At 44.2% G+C, this 24,493-nt stretch overlaps 1 protein-coding gene across 8 annotated transcripts in view; it reads left to right on the top strand.

Moving 5' to 3' along the window:
• Positions 1–24,493, top strand: part of kcnab2a (potassium voltage-gated channel subfamily A regulatory beta subunit 2a) — a 137,282-nt gene that overhangs the window by 15,318 nt on the left and 97,471 nt on the right. Inside the window, exon 2 of one of the 8 annotated variants that reach the window (XM_046310250.1) lies at positions 9,597–9,623. The exons of 5 other annotated variants lie outside the window; for them this stretch is intronic. The gene's annotated coding sequence lies outside the window, so the exon portion shown is untranslated. Of the gene's footprint in view, positions 1–9,355; positions 9,624–10,138; positions 10,377–24,493 lie in introns of those variants that run through there. 2 more of the 8 variants (XM_046310249.1, XM_046310252.1) reach the window with 2 other exon arrangements.

Below are 24,493 nucleotides of genomic sequence, written 5' to 3' on the forward strand. Positions count from 1 at the left end.
TACATAAAAAATATTACAAAAACGAACAATCCATTGGCAGAGCAATTCAAGCAAAGCCAATATGCAGTGATAATGTATTGGGCCAATAGGTTACGTCACAAACCTCATTGCTACAGTACTGTTTTTAATTGATTAATGTTTCATAGGCTTATTTTTTAAAGTCATGTTAAGAAAAATATCTGAGTGAAGGATCTCTGCTTGATCTTGACTCAGAAAAGGTTGGTGACCACTGTTCTAGAGTTTTCCCTGTTAACACTATCAACGTTTCCCTTTACTGTGGCAATTGTGTTTGAATCAACGCAATATTAGACACTTTCAATGCGACATACTGAAACAAAACCAACTATGCAAGAGATTTTGTTGTAGGCAGAACGCATAGGAGTAGGATTCTATTCCATTGACAGACACACAACTCCACCCATACACACAGACTGGTGCAGCATAACCAATCAGAGCTACATTAGGCCTATATACAAATGGATCATTGCCATATGGATCTGTGCCATTTACTTTAAACGGTACTGTGTTACAGCACGAGCAATAGTGAGTAGATGCACTTGTTTTGAGATCAAAGCCTTGCAGAGCAAGGGGAATAACTACTCCAAGTCTCAGAGCTAGTGACATTTGAAACACTATTAGCGCGCACCCTGCTAACTAGCTAGCCAGTTCACATCGGTTACACCAGCCATTAGGCTGATAGGCTTGAAGTCATAAACAGCGCTGTGCTTGCGAAGAGCTGCTGACAAAACGCACAAAAGTGCTGTTTGAATGAATGCTTACGAGCCTGCTGCTGCCTACCATCGCTCAGTCAGACTGCTCTATCAAAACATAGACTTAGTTATAACACACAGAAATACGAGCCTTTGGTCATTAATATGGTCGAATCCGGAAACTATTATTTCGAAAACAAAACGTTTATTATTTCGGTGAAATACAGAACCGTTCGGTATTTTATCTAACGGGTGGCATCCCTAAGTCTAAATATTCTTGTTACATTTCACAACCTTCAATGTTATGTCAAAATAGTTCGCAATGAGCCAGGCTGCCCAAACTGTTGCATATACCCTGACTCCGCATTCGCTTAACAGGCAGTCTCCTTGTGGAGAGCAATGAGAGGCAGGTGGTTGTAGCGTTGGACTAGTTAACTGTAAGGTTGCAAGATTGGATCCCCCGAGCTGACAAGGTGAAAATCTGTCGTTCTGCCCCTGAACAAGGCAGTTAACCCACCGTTCCTAGGCTGTCATTGAAAATAAGAATGTGTTCTTAACTGACTTGCCTAGTTAAATAAACGTATATAAAAAAAAATAATTGCCGCCCAAAAATACAGATTTCCTATTGTTATGAAAACATGTAATCGGCCTTAATTAATCAGCCATTCTGATTAATCGGTAGGCCTCTGGTTTATATTGTCATTCAGCCATGACTCCTTGAAGCATTAGATGTTCCTTTTTAATATTCCGTTGGTTGTTTTATCTTCCGTTTAACTTGTCAATTTTATTCTCCAAGGATTGCATGTTTGATGGCATGTTTTTTTTTCCGGATCGCCTTCTGAGAAAAAAGATTCTACTAGTCCGTGGTGAGTAATTGCAGTCCTGATGTCTAGAAGTTATTTTCGGGCATAAGAGACTGTAGTGGCAACGTTATGTACAAAATAAGTAAACTTATAAACAACGCAAATGAACGAACAAAAAACGCAATCGGCTGGGGGCACGTAAAACGCCTGGCGCCTTCTCCAGCAACAGCTTACACAATAATTAATAATAATAATAATAAATGTACTGAGTAAGAACAAACGTATCTAGCTAACATAATTAGTTATACAGCCTGATAATATTAGTGATGGTGTAGACCTAAATCAGCATGTTTGTGCAACAGTATCTAAAGAGGAATATGCAAAGCAAGAACAGCTACATGAAGTAGCTAAGAGAACATGCAATGCAGCCAAAGCTTATAGGGTCCCCTAGGAAACACTTAGCAACACTTTAGTTCCGACCCTGTCAAAATAACTCCTCACTGGCATTTTAATTCGTTGTCATCTCAAACACTGTATTCAAAGTTCCCACTATTCTAACTATAGAATTAGATTAGTCATATTTCCATTCCAACAGTTTTGCTCTAATTCGCAAGTCAAATTGCAACTGCAGCATTTGGTTAAAAAAATCCTAGATTATTTGCCCATATCATGCAAATATATATTTTTGATAACTTTTATTTCACTATATTCCTAAAGAAAATACTGTACATTTTACTCCATACATTTTCCCTGACACCTAAAAGTACTAGTTACATTTTGAATACAAATGCTTTGTGCATGTGTCTGCTCAAACGGTCAGAAACAGACTCCATGAGGGTGGTATGAGGGCCTGACGTCCACAGGTGGAGGTTGTGCTTTACAGCCCAACACCGTGCAGGACGTTTGGCATTTGCCAGAGAACGCTTCACAGATGAAAGCAGGTTCACACTGAGCATGTGACAGACGTGACAGAGTCTGGAGACGCCGTGGAGAACGTTCTGCTGCCTGCAACGTCCTCCAGCATGATCGGTTTGGCGGTGGGTCAGTCATGGTGTGGGGTGGCATTTCTTTGGGGGGGCCGCACAGCCCTCCATGTGCTCTCCAGAGGTAGCCTGACTGCCATTAGGTACCGAGATGAGATCCTCAGACCCCTTGTGAGACCATATGCTGGTGTGGTTGGCCCTGGGTTCCTCCTAATGCAAGACATTTACATTTAAGTCATTTAGCAGACGCTCTTATCCAGAGCGACTTACAAGACCATGCTGGACCTCATGTGGCTGGAATGTGTCAGCAGTTCCTGCAAGAGGATGGCATTGATGCTATGGACTGGCCCGCCCGTTCCCCAGACCTGAATCCAATTGAGCACATCTGGGACATCGTGTCTCGCTCCATCCACCAACGCCACGTTGCACCACAGACTGTCCAGGAGTTGACGGATGCTTTAGTCCAGGTCTGGGAGGAGATCCCTCAGGAGACCATCCGCCACCTCATCAGGAGCATGCCCAGGCGTTGTAGGGAGGTCCATACAGGCACCTGGAGGCCACACACACTACTGAGCCTCATTTTGACTTGTTTTAAGGACATTACATCAAAGTTGGATCAGCCTGTAGTGTGGTTTTCCACTTTAATTTAGAGTGTGACTCCAAATCCAGACCTCCATGGGTTGATAAATTTGATTTCCATTGATCATTTTTGTGTGACTTTGTTGACATTCAACTATGTAAAGAAAAAAGTATTTAATAAGAATATTTCATTCATTCAGATCTAGGATGTGTTATTTTAGTGTTCCGTTTATTTTTTGAGCAGTGTGTTTTTAGACCTGCATATTTAGCTAAAAGAAAGTTTAGCAGGCAATATTAACCAGGTGAAATTGTGTCACTTCTCTTGGGTTCATTGCACGCAAAGTCAGGGTATATGCAACAGTTTGGTTCTCCTGGCTCATTGCGAACTAATTTGTCAGAATTTTACGTAACCGCAATATATAGACTTAGGGATGCCATCCGTTAGATACAATACGGAACGGTTTTACTGGAACCAGTACTTCTGGCGCCGACAGAGATGGCCACTTCGCAGTCCTAGGAAACTATGCAGTCTTTTGTATTTTTTTACGTGTTATTTCTTACATTAGTACCCCAGGTCATCTTAGGTTTCATTACATACAGTCGAGAAGAACTACTGAACATAAGAGCAGCGTCAACTCACCATCAGTACGACCAAGAATATGACTTTCGCGAAGCGGATCCTGTGTTCTGCCTTTCACCCAGGACAACGGAATGGTTCCCAGCCTGCGACCCAAAACAAAGACGTCGTAAAAGGGAGAAACGGAGCGGTCTTCTGGTCAGACTCCGGAGACGGGCACATCGTGCACCACTCCCTAGCATTCTTCTCGCCAATGTCCAGTCTATTGACAACAAGGTTGATGAAATCCAAGCAAGGGTAGCATTCCAGAGGGACATCAGAGACTGTAACGTTCTTTGCTTCACGGAAACATGGCTCACTGGAGAGACTCAATCGGAAGCGGTGCAGCCAGCTGGTTTCTCCACGCATCGCACCGACAGAAACAAACATCTTTCTGGTAAGAAGAGGGGCGGGGGCGGGGCGTATGCTTCATGGTTAACGTGACGTGGTGTGATCATATCAACATACAGGTACTCAAGTCCTTCTGTTCACCTGATTTAGAATTCCTCACAATCAAATGTCGACCGTATTATCTTCCAAGGGAATTCTCTTCGATTATAATCACAGCCGTATATATTCCCCCCCAAGCAGACACATCGATGGCTCTGAACGAACTTTATTTGACTTTGCAAACTGGAATCCATTTATCCGGAGGCTGCATTCATTGTAGCTGGGGATTTTAACAAGGCTAATCTGAAATCAATACTCCCTAAATTTTATCAGCATATTGATTGCGCAACCAGGGTTGGAAAAACTTTGGATCACTGCTATTCTAACTTCCGCGACGCATATAAGGCCCTGCCCCGCCCTCCTTTCGGAAAAGCTGACCACGACTCCATTTTGTTGATCCCTGCCTACAGACAGAAACTAAAGCAAGAAGCACCCGCGCTAAGGTCTGTTCAACTGATTCCACACTCCAAGACTGCTTCCATCATGTGGACTGGGATATGTTTCGTATTGCGTCAGTCAACAACATTGACGAATACGCTGATTCGGTGAGCGAGTTCATTAGAATGTGCGTTGAAGATGTCGTTCCCATAGCAACGATTAAAACATTCCCAAACCAGAAACCGTGGATTGATGGCAGCATTTGCGTGAAACTGAAAGCCCGAACCACTGCTTTTAATCAGGGCAAGGTGACCGGAAACATGACCGAATACAAACAGTGTAACTATTCCCTCCGCAAGGCAATCAAACAAGCTAAGCGTCAGTATAGAGACTAAGTAGAATCTCAATTCAACGGCTCAGACACGAGGTATGTGGCAGGGTCTACAGTCAATCACGGATTACAAAAAGAAAACCAGCCCAGTCACGGACCAGGATGTCTTGCTCCCAGGCAGATGAAATAACTTTTTTGCCCGCTTTGAGGACAATACAGTGCCACTGACACGGCCCGCAACTAAAACATGCGGACTCTCCTTCACTGCAGCCGACGTGAGGAAAACATTTAAACGTGTCAACCCTCGCAAGGCTGCAGGCCCAGATGGCATCCCCAGCCGCGCCCTCAGAGCATGCGCAAACCAGCTGGCTGGTGTGTTTACGGACATATTCAATCAATCCCTATCCCAGTCTGTTGTTCCCACATGCTTTAAGAGGGCCACCATTGTTCCTGTGCCCAAGAAAGCTAACTGAGCTAAACGACTATCGCCCCGTAGCACTCACTTCCGTCATCATGAAGTGCTTTGAGAGACTAGTCAAGTACCATATCACCTCCACCCTACCTGACACCCTAGACCCACTCCAATTTGCTTAACGCCCAAATAGGTCCACAGACGATGCAATCTCAACCACACTGCACACTGCCCTAACCCATCTGGACAAGAGGAATACCTATGTGAGAATGCTGTTCAGCTCGACATTTAACACCATAGTGCCCTCCAAGCTCGTCATCAAGCTCGTACCCTGGGTCTCGACCCCGCCCTGTGCAACTGGGTACTGGACTTCCTGACGGGCCACCCCCAGGTAGTGAGGGTAGGCAACAACATTTCCACCCCGCTGATCCTCAACATTGGGGCACCACAACGACGAGACGGCCTACAGGGAGGAGGTGAGGGCCCTCGGAGTGTGGTGTCAGGAAAATAACCTCCCACTCAACGTCAACAAAACTTAAGGAGATGATTGTGGACTTCAGGAACAGCAGAGGGAACACCCCCCTATCCACATTGATGGGACAGTAGTGGAGAGGGTAGTAAGTTTTAAGTTCCTCAGCGTACACATCACAGACAAACTGAATTGGTCCACCCACACATACAGAATCGTGAAGAAGGCGCAGCAGCGCCTCTTCAACCTCAGGAGGCTGAAGAAATTCGGCTTGTCACCAAAAGCACTCACAAACTTCTACAGATGCACAATCGAGAGCATCCTGTCGGGCTGTATCACCGCCTGGTACGGCAACTGCTCCGCCCACAACCGTAAGGCTCTCCAGAGGGTAGTGAGGTCTGCACAACGCATCACCGGGGGCAAACTACCTGCCCTCCAGGACACCTACACCACCCGATGTCACAGGAAGGCCATGAAGATCATCAAGGACAACAACCACCCGAGCCACTGCCTGTTCACCCCGCTATCATCCAGAAGGCGAGGTCAGTACAGGTGCATCAAAGCTGGGACCGAGAGACTGAAAAACAGCTTCTATCTCAAGGCCATCAGACTGTTAAACAGCCACCACTAACATTGAGTGGCTGCTGCCAACACACTGACTCAACTCCAGCTACTTTAATAATGGGAATTGATGGGAAATGATGTAAAATATATCACTAGCCACTTTAAACAATGCTACCTAATATAATGTTTACATACCCTACATTATTCATCTCATATGTATATGTATATACTGTACTCTATATCATCTACTGCATCTTTATGTAATACATGTATGACTAGCCACTTTAACTATGCCACTTTGTTTACATGCTCATCTCATATGTATATACTGTACTCAATACCATCTACTGTATCTTGCCTATGCCGCTCTGTACCATCACTCACTCATATCTTTATGTACATATTCTTATCCCCTTACACTTGTGTCTATAAGGTAGTAGTTTTGGAATTGTTAGCTAGATTACTTGTTGGTTATTACTGCATTGTCGGAACTAGAAGCACAAGCATTTCGCTACACTCGCATTAACATCTGCTAACCATGAGTATGTGACAAATAAAATTTGATTTGAAAGAATAAACGATTTTGTTTTCTAAATTATATTTTCCAGATTCGACCATATTAATGACCTAAAGCTCGTATTGCTGTGTGTAATCAAGTCTATGATTTGATAGAGCCGTCTGACTGAGCGATGATAGGCAGCAGCAGGCTCGTAAGCGTTCATTCAAACAGCACTTTTGTGCATTTTGCCAGCAGCTCTTCGCAATGCTTCAAGCATTGCACTGTTTATGACTTCAAGCCTATCAACTCTCGAAATTACGCTGGTGTAACCAATGTGAAATGGCTAGCTAGTTAGTGGGGTGCGTGCTAATAGCGTTTCAAACATCACTCGCTCTGAGACTTGGAGTAGGCCTTCCCCTTGCTCTGCATGGGTAACGCTGCTTCAATGGTGGCTGTTGTCATTGTGTTCCTGGTTCGAGCCCAGGTAGCGGCGAGGAGAGGGACGGAAGCTATACTGTTACACTGGCAATACTATAGTGCCTATAAGAACATCCAATAGTCAACGGTGTATGAAATACAAATCTTATAGAGAGAAATAGTCCTATAATAACAACAGCCTAAAACTTCTTACCTGGGAAAATTGAAGACTCATGTTAAAAGGAACCAACAGCTTTCATATGTTTTCATGTTCTGAGCAAGGAACTTAAACATTTGCTTTCTTCCATGGCACTTTTACTTTCTTCTCCAACACTTTCTTTTTGCATTATTTAAACCAAATTGAACAGGTTTCATTATTTATTTGAGGCTAAATTGATTTTATTGATGTATTATATTAAGTTAAAAGAAGTGTTCATTCAGTAATTTTAATTGTCATTATTACAAAAAAAAATAAAAAGTCGGCCGATCAATCGGTATCCGCTTTTTGGGGGGGGGGGTCCTCCAATAATCGGTATCGGTGTTGAAAAATCATAATCGGTCGACCTCTAATGCCTACCACTGTTGTCATGGGAGAACAGGGAGTGCAGGAGGCGGCTGAGCACGCAACCCTGTGGGGCCCCTGTGTTGAGGATCAGTGTGGCGGAGGTGTTGTTGCCTACCTTCACCGCTTGGGGTCGGCCTGTCAGGAAGTCCAGGACCCAGTTGCACATTGATGGGTTCAGACCCAGGGCCCTGAGCTTAGTGATAAGCTTGGAGGGTACTATGGTGTTGAAGTCTGAGCTGTAGTTGATGAACAGCATTCTTACATTAGGTATATCTCTTGTCAGGGTGGGATAGGGCAGTGTACGGTGTGATTGTGATTGCTTAAGTCCTTGGATCTGTTGGTGATATGAAAATTGTAGTAGGTCTAGGGTGTCGTGTAAGTTGGAGGTAATATGGTCCTTAACAAGCCTCTCAAAGTATTTTATGATGAGACGTGAGTGCTATGGGGCGATAGGCTTTTTAGTTCAGTTACCTTCGCTTTCTTGGTTATCAGAACAATGGTGGACATCTTGAAGCAAGTGGGACCAACAGACTGGGAAATTGAGAAATTGAGTATGTCCATAAACACTCCAGCCAGCTGGGCTGCACATGCTCTGATGATGCGGCTTGGGATGCCCTCTGGGCCGGCAGCCTTGCGAGGGTTAATACACTTAAATGACTTTCTCATGTCGGCCACTGAGAACAAAGGCACACAGTGCTTGTGGGGGAGCCCGCATTAGTGGCCCGCCATTGTTTTCCTCGAAGCGGGTGAAGGAGGTGTTCAGCTTATCTGGAATCGAGGCATCGGTGTCTGCGATGTGGCTGGCTTGCCTTTTTTATAATCCATGACTATCTGGAGTCCCTGCCACATACACATCGGTGTCTGAGCAGTTGAATTGCGACTCCTCCTCTTTTTCCCTGTACTGTCGTTTTGCCTCTGATTGCCTTTCTGATGTCATAGTCAGTCTGTTTTGTACACATCCATGCATATTCCCAGTCACCATGCCATGGTTAAATGTGGTGTTTTTGGTTTGGATGAGTTCTAATCATCACAGTAGGAACAACATTGTCTATGCACTTCCTGATGAACGCAGTTATCGAGTCAGTGTACACCGCTACTATTATACCCCTCAAACCAGATGCCAAAAAGGATTGCGTAGTTTGCAGCCCTTGTACTCCGTCTAATACAAGATTTCATGTAATGCTTTGAGAAGAAAGGCAGTCAGATTGTGTAGCCTAATTGCTGTGTTTTCTCTCTGGAAAAAGGGAAAAATAATGTGGTGTCAGCCAGGCTTTGAACCCACTCAAGGCTTTTTTGTGCTTCAGTGATGAGCTACAAGCCTTGCCCTTGTCTCTGAGAAAATGGTTCCCTGCCATTGTCTCCGTTCTCTCCAATCATCGCTTTAATTCATTAATATTGGACAAAGCCGATTCCCGCTTCCTTTTTTTATTTTTATCACACTCGATCCGTTTCTTGCTCTCTCCCCCTGTCCCCCCGCATGCTCACTCCAGTGCTGCTGACAGTGCAAAAGGAGGTGTGAGGGAAGTAGGGGGTGCCTTTTAATGCATCTGTTCTCAGGGACTCTCACTGACTCGCAAGGTTCACTCATCACACACACATTCATTCTCTCTCCCTCTCTCTATCTCTCCCGGTCTCTTTCTAGCTGTCTCATGCTCATTCTCTCCGTCACTCAGTAACATAACCACTGACACAGGGACGCATACTAGAGGGGAGCCATCCACCAGTCCTGTCTCATTCATCCACTCTCTTGTCTCTCTCTCCTTCTTCTTGGAATCTTGCTATACCGTTCCTGCTCTGCTCTACCTCCATCCCTACGTCAGGAGGATCAGATCGCTGCCTGAGCAGAGGTAGGTGTTAGACTACAGCATCGTGGCTGAGGCGCCGCTCTCCATCTCTTTCCCTTTCTCTTATCTCATTCCCTCAGTGTGTGTGCTTGTAGCACAGCAGATGACATACAATTTGTCAGTAATTAGCATCGTATGGATCTAGTCTTTGGTTTGTTGCTCTTGCTTCACTGAGAGGCGTCTGTGCATACCATATGACACTGAGTGTATTTCTGCTCTGTCTCCCCACTCTCTCTCTCGGTCTGTCTCATTTTTTATGCATGACCTGTCCTCTTAAATTAATCCCGGGACTGGCCATGCTGTGGGATTTATAGAGAACCACCTTAAAATAGCTTTGCTGTGAGGGTACACGCACAACACAAATGCACACAGTCTGTGGTGAGTTTTGAGCCGGAACCCTTACCTGCTTCTGTCAATGCTGCAGTGCCCATCTGTTGCAGACTATGTCGTCTTTATGCAACACACCCCAGCAAGACATGTAAATAACCTGATTTGTGATGTTTGCAGTCCAGCGGTTGTGACAGTTGGCTGTGGCAGGCTGGCTGGCTGTGGGTTATTCCATCACCTTCTCATGCTGGGGCTGTAGCAGCTGACAGTGGCGTTGAGGCTTCTTCTGGGCTCTTGTCCAAGGCTGGGGTGAGCAGCGCAGGAGAGGCTCGCTGCAGGGGTTTGGTGCAGTAAGTTGTTGCATGTAGCCAGCAGCAGCAGAGAACGGAGAGCAAGGCAGATCTCTGTTTTGATACTGAATATCCTTAGGTGAGTTTTTACACCAGCCTTGCAGAAAGTGGTTGTCAGTTATACAGTTAGTATGACAGCAATGTTATGACAATTTCGTTAATGTTTTGTGCGCGGTTATAAATCTATTGAGATGACAGACTATGTGATGCATTTAGCCAACATTAACACTGTAAAGCTGTGATGTTCGGTCTGCCTTGACGAGCCCTTCTATAGGACATTGGAGAGGAACACTGGGTGTAATTGGAAGTAGATGTGTTATAGCTGATCTTTGTAGTCTTCAGAGACCGACGTACTGTGCAGCAGACTGCTGAGGGATGACCAGGCTGATGTACAGTACTCCCACAGAGGAGAACTTCCTGGATGCTCATGAGGGAGATTTCCCGAAACAGAGCTCTGTAATAATCCTCTTGTTGAGAGGTAGTGGCCTGTCTCATTAGCGCTCTTCATGGGCCACACATACATACATGCATACATACATGCATACATACATGCATACATACATACATGCATACATGCATACATGCATACATACATACATACATACATACATACATACATACATACATACATACATACATACATACATACATACATACATACATACATACATACATACATACATACATACATGCATGCATACATGCATGCATACATACATACATACATACATACATACATACATACATACATACATGCATACATGCATACATACATACATACATACATACATACATACATACATACATACATACATACATACATACATACATACATACATACATACATACATACATACATACATACATACATACATACATACACACATACATACATGCACACATACATACATGCACACATACATGCATACGTACGTACGTACGTACGTACGTGTGTATATATATATATATATATATATATGTATATGTATGTATGTGTGTGTGTATTGTCACACATCTGCCCAGCAGGTGTGTTTTCTTCCTCAGCCCTCTGTGGCTGTGATGCATAGTAGTCTTAACAGCAACCCACTGTGGGAGGGGTTTATATGTCCCTCTTAGGTGTAACGTGTACTCTGAAGTGTTCAGCAGAGCTGTATACCTTGACAGTTATACAGCAAACTTAATGCAACTCAATGACCCTCTTGCTCTGTCAGTGCTACGTACTGCCTTCTGTGCATCTTAACCAGTACATCTTAACAACACCACTCTGTATTTCCTCATATTGGTCACCTATATTCTAGTTGATTTGGTGAGAGTGGGTAAAATACCAATGACCTGCAGTTGACTTTTCTCTGTCCTCACTGAGGATTCCGCTAGCTAGCCTCAGCTCGGTTCCAGCTCTGTTGGATTAGTGTGATGTGATTACTGTGTTCTTTCAGAGGGCGACATACAGCCTCACACTGGTTTGGCTCTGTGACGATACTGTTGGTTGTTTCCCAGGAAACGGAGTCCACACGGCCAGAAAAGAACGGCTTCCCCAGAGGAAGCTTCCTCCTGGTGTTCTTCTGAGGATGCCTATAGCTAGGCTGTGTTAATCCTGCTATGAATTTTCACTGACTAAAAAGTGCCATGATACTAGGCCTATTGAGTACATTGCTTCGTCAAGTTTCTACAGAATGCGTCTTCCAGTGCTGGATTCGCTGTAGGGTTTGGTCCCCGAGTGGCCTAGAGGGCCCTTACTGCTGTCGTCATAATGCTGTGCCAGCGCCTCACACTCCATGCTGTGTGGCTGGACTCTGTCTTCATAGGTTTTCAAATCACCCTGATGACAGTGAGCCAAGCACTAAAATATAGCCGTTCAGTGGAAGCAGGAGGATGTCGTGGCTAATAAAAGGCTTAATTGATTCCCAGTGATAAAGTGCTTAGTGTAGACGTAGCTGCTGGATGGACTCCGCTCCACTCAACAGTTTTGGCACCTTGGACTGGGTCCTGACTGAAACAAGTAATGCAAGGTAAGGCCAAAATGAACCTTGAGCAATGGTAAATACTTTCTCAGTTCAGATGCATTACTAACACACTTTTCTGAATTGAATTGTCTGACTGAACTCTTAATGAGAATGTAGAAGCTCTGCATGGCCAATTGCCAAATGAATGACCTCCGTGGTAAAGTCATTCTGATGTTTTCTGGGGTGGTGTAGTAATCTCAACCTCCCACTCAGACACTGACGGAGCTGATCAGAATTGGAAGTGTTCACACCTCACAGGGGGCCTAGCTGTATATCGCACTGCAGCAGACCCTGGCCCAGCCCTGCACACAGCAGTCATCTCTCCACACTTCCACTTTCACAAGTCACAGAAATGACATTCATTCTCAGAATTTCCTACCCAGATTTTCACATGTGATAATGACTAACTTGTCTGTTCCAATGCAGAAAGTGCAATGTTTGACTTGGGATCCAATAGTAGGTACTTTCTGACTAGTAGCCTATATGAATAAATTCACATAGCCTAAGTGATATGTGAATTAGCCTAAGTGATATGTGAATTAGACTATTGACTACAGTGTATATAAAAGCCATGTGAATTCTGCCGTGTGTACAGTATACTTTAAACACCGTGGTACTTCTTTATACAGGGTGTGCTGGTCCTGCCTGGTCAAGTACAGCTGCTAGGCAATATTTTGTGACGCTGAATGATGATCTAACGTGGGTTAGACACGTCACTTATGTGACAATGGCATTTTGTGATGTGAGTTATAAGGGAAATGTCTGCTCCTGACACGGTGGCTTCAGATTGATTAGAACAGCTCAGTGTGGGCTGTGGATTCTACGTCTCTACTGTATGTGTGCTCTCTGGGTCTGTTCTAGGATCAGGTCCGTCCATGTAATCATTGATCTAAAAGACAAAACTGTTCCTAAATCAGCCCTACTACTCTGAGATGCTTGAAATATATATTAATATATATATATATGTGTGTGTGTGTGTGTGTGTGTGTGTGTGTGTGTGTGTGTGTGTGTGTGTGTGTGTGTGTGTGTGTGTTGCAGAGTTTCTTACTGGTCCTTACTGGTCCTTCTGTAGCTCAGTTGGTAGAGCATGGCGCTTGTAACGCCAGGGTAGTGGGTTCGATTCCCGGGACCACCCATACGTAGAATGTATGCACACATGACTGTAAGTCGCTTTGGATAAAAGCGTCTGCTAAATGGCATTTATTATTATATTATTATTATTATTATTATTACTTGCAATTCCGAGGTGGATGACCGTTCAAAATGTTTTTTTCAGTCAGAAACACTTATTTTTTTTTGTCTTCAGAATCAGTTGAGGCTTCATATGAATCGGAAAGGATCACCTATGCCCCACCCAGTGACCTTTTTGTGTTGTTTTGGGCTAACATTAGCTAAGTAGATAGCATTTAGAACATCTTTAGAGTAAACTTGAGTAGGTCTACACCTACGTTATCCTATAAACTGAAGAGTCACCTGAAGCTTGAGAGCAATGGGAGATACAGTAGTGGAATGCAGTGATGAGGCAGAGGGCTCATAATGAAGACGACTGGCTATTACTCTGAACTGTATGCGGTGAGCTTTCTGGCGCCTATAGCTGCTGAGGCATCACCCAAGCGGGTGCCATACATTGACATTTCTTGACACATTTTTACGGTGTTACTTTGGTGCCTTGTTGCAAACAGGGTGCATGGTTTGAACATTTCTATTCTGTACAGGCTTCCTTTTCACTCTGTAAACTAGGTTAGTATTGTGGAGTAACTAAAATGTTGATCCATGTTCAGTTTTCTCCTATCACAGCCATTAAACTGTAACTGTTTTAATGTCACCATTGGCCTCACGGGGATATCCCTGAGCGGTTTCCTTCCTCTCCGGCAACTGAGTTAGGAAGGATGCCTGTATATTTGTAGTATCTGGGTGTATGGATACACCATTCAAAGTGTAATTAATAACTTCACCATGCGCAAAGTGATATTCAATGTTGGCTTTTCAATGTTGACATATAAACCCCTTTGCGAGACATTTGAAAACCCCTCTGGTTGTGATTCTGTTTTTTGAAGTGGACTGTTTGACTGAGGGAACTTACAATTATCTGTATGTGTGGGGTACAGAGATAGTCACTCAAAGATCATGTTAACCACTATTGCACACAGTGAGTCTGTGCAATTTATTATGTGACTTGTTAAGAAAATGTTTACTCTTGGACTTCCATAAGAGGTTGAATACTTAATGTCTTTTTTATTTCAGCTTTCCAGTTTGAATTCATTTGTAAACATTTCTAAAAGCATAATTTCACTTTGATATTCTGGGGTATGTAGGCCAGTGACACAAAATCTCTTATTTAATCAACTTTAAATTCAGGCTATAACACAGCAAAATTTGGGAAATGTCAAGGGGTTTGAATACTTTCTGAAGGCACTATAGCAAGCTAAAGGCACGGCAGGCAGTAGATCTGTTTTCAAAGATGTAACGTTATGATGAAATAGTCCATTTTAAGGAGAACAAAAACGACTTCCATTTGAACACCACTGCCGACACTTTGCTTTTCGCCGTCTTCCAAATTGTTTACTTGATCTAGCTATCAAAAACTCACAGCCCCCCTCTTCTAATGCGTTGTGGCTGTGAAATTCTACCTGATGAAAAGACGAAATTGGTTTAACATCCTGGCATTTAACACACACGATTTTAGAAAATTCATACTATAAAACGTTATTTTTTTCTCATACTGAGAATGTGTCATGCGCAATTGCGTTGTTTCCTGCCATTTGTTGATTTCGGTAGCGCATCTTATCTAATTGATCAGCTGTTGTCATAGCTGAAATGACTACTGTATGACATCTGGTCATAGTGGTCATCTGGTCACTATTCTTGATTTTTGAAATGTCACATACATACTATTAAAGGCCTTACAATTTACGACGCAAGTATGTGAATTTGGACACGGCCACTGTCCCAGTATACAGGAAAGGCTGTCGGACATTTACAGCCAGAAGTGTGAAGGAGAATTCCACGATGGAGGGCTCACAGAATTACTGTAGGGCTCACAGATCTACTGTCTGCTCTGCTGCAGTGTGAGCTGTGCATAGGGTTACAACACCAGAGCTGGCAGAACACAGGGAGGGAGAAATGAGAGACAACACTTCAAGTTAGAAGGAAAGCAAGCGTAGATATAAACAAAGGGAGGCTTTGTGGAGAAGGGCGGGGCAGCGCTACTTTATTGCTGAGTAAAGCTATAGCTTACTGCTCTGCGGCTGGTCTCTGACCAATCATTGCAGAGCTGCATGACAACTCACCAATGGGCTGGGCCTGCCTGTTTGTTCTGTTACGTGGAGGACAGCGTGTGTGTTTGATGTGTGACCCACACCACCTTGGCTCTGTGCTGTCTCATGGATTTGGGGACTGCCAGCCAGGTCCAGTAAGGGGGAGAGATAGAGGACACATTGAAACTGTAGCTCAGTGGCACTGGCAGCCGCAGGCTGCGGACTCAGACTCTCAGCAGGACATGTGGAACACAGCCTGACATCACAGAGGATGTCTCACTGATGTTCACACTGATAGTCATACACTGATGGATACACACAGATACTGTCTTTATACAAACAGAAATATGCAGAGTGGCTTACTTTCTGTACACAGATGCAATTCACTATCATGCAATAGCCTGTTTTGTGTCCTTTGTAAAACGGACTCTCACCAATTCACTTTGACTTACACATTTTTTTCACATTAGAAAATATCTGAGAACAGTGCGGCATTCACATTGATCATAAAGATGTTCCATTCACATTGATCAGAAAGATGTTCCATTCACATTGATCAGAAAGATGTTCCATTCACATTGATCAGAAAGATGTTCCATTCACATTGATGCACCTCAACTCTTTGTCCAACATGGGGTACATTTGAAGTGTTTGACGTCTAGTCCTGTTACCCTATACTGTTTGACTGTAACACAGAACAGTGGTCTATTCTCTTATTGTGAAACACAGACTTGCACACTCTAGCAGTAGTCATGTTCTAACACTACAGCCCAGAAATAGACTGGGAAACAAGCACTTGCCAGGCCCCACACATTGATTGTCTGTGACACAGGTTACAGCCAGGCCTCAGGCATGTGGCCACAAACACGATGATGATGTTAGTCCCCAAGGAAGAATTCCATTTCCTCTCCTCTCGTCATGGACCATGACACACACACACTGTGCTGCTCGGGGTACCTGCTCGGGGTACCTGCTCGGGGTACCTGTTCGGGGTACCTGCTTGGGGTACCTGCTTGGGGTACCTGCTAGGGGTACCCGCTTGGCTTTCAGTTGGCAACATGCACTTGCAGCGTACATCAAAGCGCTCTTTGTACATGTTCCTTTTATACAGCAGGCTGAAAGATGAACCTGTTCACTTCCTATGCTAAATGGATTGTGTTGGACGTAGTGAGTCAGAGGGGTGTCTTATTAAAAAGAGCAGTGGGAGCCTGGCCTGTCCTGCGGTGGTGGGGTGTATGTGGAAAGTGACCCTGCGATGGCATCTGTTAGCGCGTGAGTCAGATGTGTGGACATGTATCAAATCAGACAGATGGAACCCAACAGTGTTTTTATTGTGTGTGCACTTGAGGATTTTGTTAAGTGTGTGTGTTTCTGGGACATGGCTGCCTGTGCTGTACCGTCTCACAGCTGATCCAGGAACAACTTCCCTCTGAGCTGCCTGCCTGCCATGTAGAGACCATTTGAATCAGATGGTCTGTGTCAGAGGCAGATTGTCAGTGCACTCAGGAATAGCCCGTGTATACTGAAAAAATATATAATCTGAACATGAAACCATTTCAAACATTTTACTGAGTTACAGTTCATATAAGGAAATCAGTCAATTTAAATCAATTCATTAGGCCCTAATCTATGGATTTAACATGACTTGGAATACAGATATGCATCTGTTGGTCAGATGGCCTTAAAAAAAAGAGAGGTGTGGATCTGAAACCCAGTCAGTATCTGGTGTGACCACCATTTGCCTCATGCAGCACGACGTCTCCTTCGCATAGAGTTGATCAGGATGTTGATTGTGGAATGTTGTCCCTTTAATGGCTGTGCGAAGTTGCTGGATGTTGGCGGGGACTGGAATGCGTTTTAGTACACAATCCCAGAGGATCTCAAACCTACTCAATGGGTGACATGTCTGCTGAGTATGCAGACATGTCAGAGTGCCACCATGGGGCACTCTGTTCACAACGTTGACATCAGCACACCTCTCGCCCACACGATGCCATACATGTGGTCTGCGGTTCTGAGGCCAGTTGGACGTACTAGCTCTAAAATGACTTGAGACAGCTTATTGTAGAGAAATTAACATTCCATTCTCTGGCAACAGCTGTTGCCTCAACTTGAGACCTCTGTGGCATTGTGTTGTGATGACAAAATTGCACATTTTCCAATGGCCTTTTATTGTCCCCAGCATAAGGTGCACCTTTGTAATGATCATGCCGTTTGATGAGCTTCTTGATTTGCCTCACCTGTCAGGTGGATGGATTATCTTGGCAAAGGAGAAATGGTCACCAACAGGGATGTAAATACATTTGTGCTGAACATTTGAGAGAGAAATGGATTTTTGTGCTTTATTGAACATTTCTGGGTTCTTCTATTTCGGCTTATGAAACATGGGACTAACACTTGTGTTTTTATTCAGTGTACATAGTACAATTTACATAGGGCTGGGAATTGCCAGTGACCTCATGATACGATATCATAATACGATATGTATTGCGACTCACAATTTGTATATGTATTGCGTTTCAATACTGTAATTTTATTGCCATTCTGTTCCAAACATATTGCTCAGCGTATGTCTGCTGTAGAGGGACAAGAGAAACAGTTCTGATCAGTCATGGAAATAAGTGCTGAAAACAAATTGCCTCCCTATTTGAAAAGATTGAGAACAAGCAATGGGAAAAATACATACTGGATATGCATAACCCCCCCCCCCCACCACCACCACCACTGTCACAAGTGTTTTAGATGTGTATGTATGTTGGTGTACTGAACTATGGATCTCTTTCCACTGGGAGACTGAGTGGGACTGTAGTGACGCATGGAGCCCAGAGGGAGTAGAGCGAGGTGAGGTGTGCCCAGGAGACACACAGGAGGGAGAGATGCATGGCCCTAGCCTGCCTGTGTGTGTTTGTAAAGCCATGCTGTAGCAGCACAGGGCTTCCCTCCAGACCACGCTGCTCTCTCATCCCTACGCAGAACAGCTGGCTGGGCAGGCAAGCTCCCTTCAACTGCAGTTTACAAAACCCCAAAAACATTATTCTCTCCCATTCATTTTTGTATCTTTCTCCTCCTGTTTTCCCCCTGGACTGTTCCCTTCACTAGGTGTGTGTTGGCCAGTCGCCGCAGGCTGGAAATATCTTCTGGGGGAGCTTGGTTCAGTTGGTCTGAACTTCCCGGGCACCGGCTGCATTGGCTGCAGATTTCATTTTGAATTCTGGACCATTCTGCTTTCCCCCATCTCAGTTAACAATGGCATCCATCAGAGTGGTTGTGGCGAAGTACTAGCAACCTGAGGGAAGAATATTCCATCCCTCCCTCCTCACTGGCAGCGCCGGTGGCTTATGCCGAGTTGAGGAAAGCAACAGGACGAAGATGTATAAAGAGCTGCTCCTGTGTGAATCATTTAGGAGGGCTGTGTTTCTAAGACGACGGTGGAGAACAGAAGGTGTGTTTCTTTTGAGCGCCTCGTTATCTGCTGCAGTGACTTTCTCTCTGCTCTCACAGGATCCTTCCCTCACTTCACAAAAGCTAAAACCAACCAGCAGGCAAGTTAAACAATAACGCTGTCCTGAATGTCAGAACCACTCTCCACATCTCCCAAGTTTGTTTGGCCTGGCCTGAGGCACTCAGGTTCTTATATAACAGGGCAGTGGCAGTGTTCACAGGCTGTATGTGCCCAGCCCTATGGGCACAGGACCAGCCCAGAAACCACAGCTCTCTGGCACTAAACAAGGGCTTTTACAATCACCTTCTCCCCTTGACCCCCCCCTCCCCCCTCTGGTTGTCAGTGTTCCATTTCATTCGACATTGTTTGTTCAGCTCAAATCTCTGTGCCCTCTGGCTAGAATAAAAATGAGGTATGTAATGTCAGGGGTCTGATTTGCAGAAGTGTGTGTAATACAGTCTGATACAGGTTTAATCTTAGGAATATAGTCAGTGTTTTGTTGTTGTTGAGGAGATGAACCATGTATGCTCGTATTCACTGCTATATCACTGTCCTCTCCGCTGGGCTCTTCTGGTTTCCATCTGATTGATCTGCTCTCCTCCACCATATCTGTTTGCAGCAGATATTTTTATGTCACCTCTGACTGTGCATTTTGCACACGTATGCAGAGATCTTATATCTTCAGTCTGTCTCCTCTGCTCTGCCCTCTCTCCCTTGCTGCAGTATGTGGTAGTTGGTGGTACTGTAAGGTGTGTGTGTGTGTGTGTGTGTGTGTGTGTGTGTGTGTGTGTGTGTGTGTGTGTGTGTGTGTGTGTGTGTGTGTGTGTGTGTGTGTGTGTGTGTGTGTGTGTGTGTGTGTGTGTGTGTGTGTGTGTGTGTGTGTGTGTGTGTGTGTGTGTGTGTGTGTGTGTGTGTGTGTGCGAGAAATAAGAATGAAGTCAAAATAAGTTTGAAATGGAAGACACTGTTGGCAACCTATGGACTTAAATGAGTGGAGTAGGAGTATGGTGGCTAGGTAGGCGGATGCCTCACTGAGGGAAACAAGGTTACAGTCTCTTAAACATTACTTCCCTTTGTCCCCTGTACAGTGACCGATCACACGCCATGTGTGAAGCTGGACTGCCACTATGGAACACTATCTAATATCGCACCTTTGGTTTGGTGAGAGGGAGAATGGTTGGTCTGAGGTTAGCCATACATTTTAGTACTGCTCCATAACCAATGGAGAAAGCAGCTCTCACCAGCCACTGATGGCCACTAGGGCTGGGAATTGTCAGGGACCTCCCAATACGATATCTATTGCGATTCTCACACTTCTATATTTGTTGCGATTCGATACTGTGATTTTAGTACGATTTGATGTTCCAAACATATTGCTCAGCGTATGTCTGCTGCAGAGGGACAAGAGACATGAGAAAACGAGTGTGACTCGCTATTTTAGAAAGAGCTATAATGGATAAATACTGGCGTTTTGGTGCATGTCCAGCCAATTAGTGTGAAAACAATATTGCGATATTCTCAAAAGAATATGATATATTGTAAATAATATCCCGATTATGTAACTGTTTTTAAAAAGGGAGCCAATTTGTTTTAAGCACTTTTTAAAAATTTCCATCACAAATAAAACTTGTTTTTTCATGGCTGTCTCTTGTCCTTCTGAAGCAGACCTATAGTGATCAATGTTTGCAACATCAAATCGCAGTATCAAATCGCAATACATATAGAATCGCAATACGATATGATATATGTATTTTGAGGTCCCTGGCAATTCCCAGCCCCAAGAACATAGTGTGTGGGCTGTCTTGCACATAGTACACATGGCATGCGGTGGTTTGTGTGTTGTAACTAACACGTTACATGTGAGCGATTTGCCAATAGCCCATCACAGAAGCAGAATGAGGTGCTGAGGATTGGTGAGTCGTCATCTTTGGCCTGTGACTGTTCATCACTCAGGCAGCACATTGGCTTTACCACTGGAGATGGTTTACTGGACATTATGATCGTTCTTCAGACCTCTCTGCTGTACACCCTACAGCGCTGGTCTGTAGCATGGTGGTTATGAAGCCAAACCATTATGGAGTTTATGCTAAGCAGCAAAGCTGAAGTAGATGCTAACAACATGAAGTGTTCCCTTTGATCCATTCATGATGCCATATTGAAGATCATTTTCCAAACTCTTTGTTTTGTATGGTTTAATTAATCTACAAAGTTGCTATCCTGAATGTAGGCCTCCATTAATGGTGCCTGACAGTGAGGCTCATGGATGTGCTTTTAACCCCAAACAGGGAGCAGATTGGTGTCAGACGTTTTCTGCAAAAATAGGCTACTTATGCAAATTATTTTCATGAGCATTTTTTTCCCCTCTGGCAGCGACTGACCTGTACTGCTTCTGTAATCAAGTGCTCTCTGCAATGCATGAAAAAGGAGGCAATTTTCACACTGCTGTGCCTGTTACAGCTCATCCGTCTGCTGATGATGATGAGACTAGGATGCAGTGACAAAGACAACTTTTCATAATTTATCAAATAATTATGAGAACCGTGACATGAATATAGCCGTTTTTGAATCCTCTGATTCTCCTTCTGGACTTTATTTAGATCCATATTGAGATCTCTTCAGTATTGTTATTTACCTGTCTGTCCTCTCTTCCAGTGCCATCTGGTGGCATCCATGTGTGTTTCCTGCTACTAACACTCTACTGTACATTCCAGGCCAGGACTGCTCTGCTGCCTACTTATATAAGCCCCGTCTCAAGAGGAATCTCTCTCAGGCTGGGTGTAGGTGTGGTTGGCTGGAGCCTATGGAAAAGCATAATCGTTTGCCTTTGACTCCATGTTGCCTTTTGTTGGACAGGAATGAAGGTAGCATTATGTAGGTTCCAGTATGTAAGACTGGCTAAACACTAAACAGGCAATACTAAGGCATTTGTTCTATTTGTCTTTATTCCAACCCCTCTACTTAAATCCGTCTCCACCCGGTCTCGTTGGGCCATCCTCCTCCTTCACACGACTTCTGTCATTTAGTCTGCCTGTCCTGATGTGTTTGGATCAGCATATGGTGGTGTTGGGCCTAGAGGGTGGTTCTGATCCGATAAGGGTCTGTCGAGCACCTCTGTCTCCCTGCCTGCAGTTTTAATCTGCAGAGTGCACCTTGGCCCATTAGAGCAGTAAATCTGAGCTCAACTCTCCAACTGTGAAGTGCTGCCAGGACGAGTCTGTACCGCAGTGCTGCAGTAAGTGTCTCGCTCTTTCCTACTGCAGCACAGCCGTCCAGTGTATATGCTTCTACCACACACAGAGGACTTTGATGCACCAATAGTAAACTGTCAAGGCAAAGGGAAAAACACTCAGCCTAACCTAACGGTGTGCTGAGGGCATAACACTTAACTGACTGAGACTGTAGGTCTCCTGAACAGGATAGGCTGAACAGGATGGGCTAAACACCATTTACTAACACTTTAGCCTTTGCTCCAGCCATTCAAGAATACAGTGTTGAGGTCTGGTACCACGAAACCATGCAGCCTCTTAAAGGAAGGGCCCCCAAATCCAACATGACAGCCCCTGCGTCCTCTGTTAGTGATCAGGGAGTCGGTGGCATTAGATATATATATATAGAATTTGTTGTTTTTAATAAATGACTCTCGAGCCAGGTGGAGTCCTCTAGAATCCCCTCAGTCCGTTTAGATCTACAACACAGCCCAGCTTCATCTAGTCATGATGCCATCATCACCTTGTAGGAGAAGGGACCAGGCAGGGGCGTTTGTTCCGTCCTGCCTGGCATGATTGAAGTGGTGAGGCCATCGAGCGTTAAATTAGTTTTTGAAAAGGGGACACCTTATTTTCTGTGATTGGTGTGAGGAGAAAGTCACCTTCACGTCATTAACAGCAGACCAGCGACTGCTTACGGCTGGCTCGCTCACATGATTTCAGTGTGTAGTGAAATAGAGGCTGATCAGGCTGAGATGCCTGTCAGGCAGCCGGTAAAAGACCTCGGTCTCTACTCCTGCACATACACACAGGGGTAGTTACTGTAGCAATGCTGTCCTATGCGAACTATAATGTAAAGGGAAATGGAACACAGAGTACAGTACAGCTTAATGCAGTTGTGATTTTTTTTGTTCACCAGGCCCTCTGTAGTCCTGATGGTGTCATGATAGGGGCTGCACCAAATGTTTGATGTATTATAATAATTGATTATGCTTATGTTGTATTAATAGAAGGGGAGGGGCTATTGGACCCCTCTACATGTATTGGGTCCTGAAAGTATTCAGCCCCCTCGAACTTTGCGACCTTTTGCCACATTTCAGGCTTCAAACATAAAGATATAAAAATGTATTTTTTTGTGAAGAATCAACAACAAGTGGGACACAATCATGAAGTGGAACGACATGTATTGGATATTTCAAACTTTTTTAACAAATCAAAAACGGAAAAATTGGGCGTGCAAAATTATTCAGCCCCTTTACTTTCAGTGCAGCAAACTCTCTCCAGAAGTTCAGTGGGGAGCTGTGAATGATCCAATGTTGACCTAAATGACTAATGATGATAAATACAATCCACCTGTGTGTAATCAAGTCTCCGTATAAATGCACCGGCACTGTGATAGTCTCAGAGGTCCGTTAAAAGCGCAGAGAGCATCATGAAGAACAAGGAACACACCAGGCAGGTCCGAGATACTGTTGTGAAGAAGTTTAAAGCCGGATTTGGATACACAAAGATTTCCCAAGCTTTAAACATCCCAAGGAGCACTGTGCAAGCGATAATATTGAAATGGAAGGAGTATCAGACCACTGCAAATCTACCAAGACCTGGCCGTCCCTCTAAACTTTCAGCTCATACAAGGAGAAGACTAATCAGAGATGCAGCCAAGAGGCCCATGATCACTCTGGATGAACTGCAGAGATCTACAGCTGAGGTGGGAGACTCTGTCCATAGGACAACAATCAGTCGTATATTGCACAAATCTGGCCTTTATGGAAGAGTGGCAAGAAGAAAGCCATTTCTTAAAGATATCCATAAAAAGTGTTGTTTAATGTTTGCCACAAGCCACCTGGGAGACACACCAAACATTTGGAAGAAGGTGCTCTGGTCAGATGAAACCAAAATTGAACTTTTTGGCAACAATGCAAAACGTTATGTTTGGCGTAAAAGCAACACAGCTCATCACCCTGACCACACCATCCCCACTGTCAAACATGGTGGTGGCAGCATCATGGTTTGGGCCTGCTTTTCTTCAGCAGGGACAGGGAAGATGGTTAAAATTGATGGGAAGATGGATGGAGCCAAATACAGGACCATTCTGGAAGAAAACCTGATGGAGTCTGCAAAAGACCTGAGACTGGGATGGAGATTTGTCTTCCAACAAGACAATGATCCAAAACATAAAGCAAAATCTACAATGGAATGGTTAAAAAATAAACATATCCAGGTGTTAGAATTGCCAAGTCAAAGTCCAGACCTGAATCCAATCGAGAATCTGTGGAAAGAACTGAAAA

This window comes from Oncorhynchus gorbuscha, linkage group LG18 (genome assembly GCF_021184085.1).
Source record: "Oncorhynchus gorbuscha isolate QuinsamMale2020 ecotype Even-year linkage group LG18, OgorEven_v1.0, whole genome shotgun sequence".
NCBI classification, from domain to species: Eukaryota; Metazoa; Chordata; class Actinopteri; order Salmoniformes; family Salmonidae; genus Oncorhynchus; species Oncorhynchus gorbuscha.